The following is a 2,723-nucleotide window of genomic DNA, read 5'->3' as shown; positions in this document are numbered from 1 at the left end:
AAAAAAAAAAAAAACAAAAAAATAAATAAATAATTAAAAAATAAAGGAATAAACAGTAAATGCAAAATGCACATAGCACTTGGGGGTTCACAAGTGCTAATGTTGGGGGTAGGGGGAGAGAGAGGGGGAGAACTCTTTGGTGGAATCACATGATACCCTCCGAGGAGAGAGTGAAGCCCAGCGGAGCAGGTGGTCCCTGAGTGGAATCGCAGGAGCACGCGCCCAGGCTGGCAGGCAGCTCATGCAGATGACTGAAGTTTCCACAATAAAATGTTTCTAAGGGTGTGCACATCACATAATGAGATCAGCCTGGCCAGTGCGCGCTGCCAGACTGCTCAAACCCTCCACACCATGCATGTCCTGTCAGTGGGAGTGACACCAGCGCCTGCATCTTGCCAGGGAGGGGCTAGAGCCAGAGAGGGCAAGCTTCTGGGCTGAGGGAATGTGAACCCCCACCCCCACCCCTGCCCCTGCTGTTGGGCCCCTCAAGTGTCTCGAGGTCTAAACAAGTCCATAAACCTCTGGGAGATTATAGCTGTTCTCTCTGGGACAGGGGGACAGCCTGTACTTTGATAACACATATCAATAGTTTTGTTATTTGGCCTGGCATGCTTTGTAATTTTTCTACACTGAGCACATAGTACTTGCGCAACAGAAGTCTTTTGAAAGAAGCATCTTCCTCAGAGTCATAGCCAGCACTGACAGGAAGGATGCAGGGGCCTTCTGCAAGGTAGAGATGCTGAGCCCCAGGCTCCTGCCCGATGAAAGGGCAGGATGAGCTAGGCACTGGCCAAGACAGAGGCGCACTGCGTGGGGGAGAGGGAATCAACCACTAGAGGCTCCCTGGCCCCATCCCTGCTCCCCACCAGGAAGCACTGAGCCCAGGACCGCAGCCTGTCTCTGAGGCAACATGGCTGGCAGCAATCCAGGCCCTGCAGGGAGGTAAGGAGGACCCCCACCCACCCACCCACCCAGTGTCCCCACTGGCACCAGCTATCCAGAACTATTCAGGATGTGGTCACCAGTGGCCATTTCTGTACCCCTAAGCATGAGCTCATTTTGGGAAGGAGCATCGGGGAGGGGTCAGGCAATGTGGTCACCTGCCACACACACACACACACACACACACACACACACACACACACACTGGTTGGGGTAAGCTCATCCCCCCTCCCACTAAGAGAAGTCTGCTCCCCATCTCTCACCAAGATTTTACAGTGTTTCAGTCGTCTTGGAGACATGCTAGGTAGGGGTGGGGCACCTTCTCCTTCCTCTCCCTCCTCTCTCTCTGACCCTACCTACTACTTTCAAGCTGTGTGGGCTCAGTTGACTCTTTGACCATTTCTTGTGGCTGAATGTCTGCGTCGTCCCTGTTTTTCTGATCTGTGCAGGCCACTCCAATGACTTCTACCCCAGCCCAGTGAAGATCCGAGCTCAGGCTGACTCCCCCATGTCTACTCCCGCACACCTTCACCCCTTCTTTGGCCCCCTCCTGTAACCCGACTTCGGGTGACTTTGTGGGTCCCCTTCTCTATCACCGCACTCCACCCTTATCCCTTCTAACCTTCCAACACTAGAAAGAGAAGGGTAGAGGGGAGAGAGGGGATCGGTCTCATTAAACTACTTCCCGATGACTGGGCGAGGTCAAGTTCTTTGGGGCAATGTTGATCTTTGTAACTTTACTTCTCTCAAAGTCTACTTTTTTTTTTCTTCAAGACAGGGTTTCTCTGTGTAGCCCTGGCTGTCCCGGAACTCACTTTGTAGACCAGGTTGGCCTCGAACTCAGAAATCCGCCTGACTCTGCACCCCGAGTGCTGGGATTAAAGGCGTGCGCCACCACGCCCAGCTCAAAGTCTACTTTTAATGATGGTTCTTAAATGCTTTAACCTCCCTTGTAGCCCACTACCCACCAGAGGTAGGAAAGGATAAAAGGACCTGTTTATAAAGGTTCTTTAGAGCAACTCCTGTCTGTGTTGTTTCAGTTCAGTTCACAGGTTAGCAGGCAGTGGTAGCTTGATCCACTTGCAAACACTTCACGGATACACCAGCAGTATGGTTCATAGAGCCGGGTTAACAAACATATCAATAATGATGGCACTACCTAGCAGAGACAGCCAGGCATGAGCCTCCACACGAGTCAGCAGGAGGGACCAGAGGGACACCAGGAAAAGAGCTCTGCTGTGTCTCTCTCAGAAGTAAAGATGAGGGACCCACAAGCATTGCACAGCTAGCTCTATAAGCAAGCCAAGCTCAGCCTCCATCACTGTTTGTTGAGTCCTATTTATACCCACCAAACACCACATGTCCTCCATGTGTCTTGTCTCAACACATGGCTTGCCTCAGCACGTGCATCTGTTTCAGCTGACATCACTCTGCCAAGCAGCCTGAGTTCACAGAAGCGGCAAGAAACTGCAGCACACCACCAGAAGGGGTTTTGTGTTTTTTCTTTTTCTTTTTTCTTTTTTTTTGAGGGGGGGGTTGCATTTCTCTCTTTGGTGTGCCAACAAATTCAACTCTACAAAATGTAAGGTGGACCAATACGTGCATGCCATTAGTGAAGAATCCTTCATCATGTGTCCTTTCAAGTGTTTGTTTTAGCAGAACATCCTTTCACCTGTGTCTGCTTCAGCTAAACGTTCCTTTATGTGTTTGTCCCATCCAACCAACTTTCCAGAGAATCCTTAAGTTTCCATTTCAGATCTTCATTGTCAGGATATCCCCAA

The sequence above is a fragment of the Mus pahari genome, chromosome 13, assembly GCF_900095145.1.
Source record: "Mus pahari chromosome 13, PAHARI_EIJ_v1.1, whole genome shotgun sequence".
NCBI classification, from domain to species: Eukaryota; Metazoa; Chordata; class Mammalia; order Rodentia; family Muridae; genus Mus; species Mus pahari.
The sequence above is the reverse complement of the archived record's forward strand: the minus strand, read 5'-3'. Positions refer to the sequence as shown.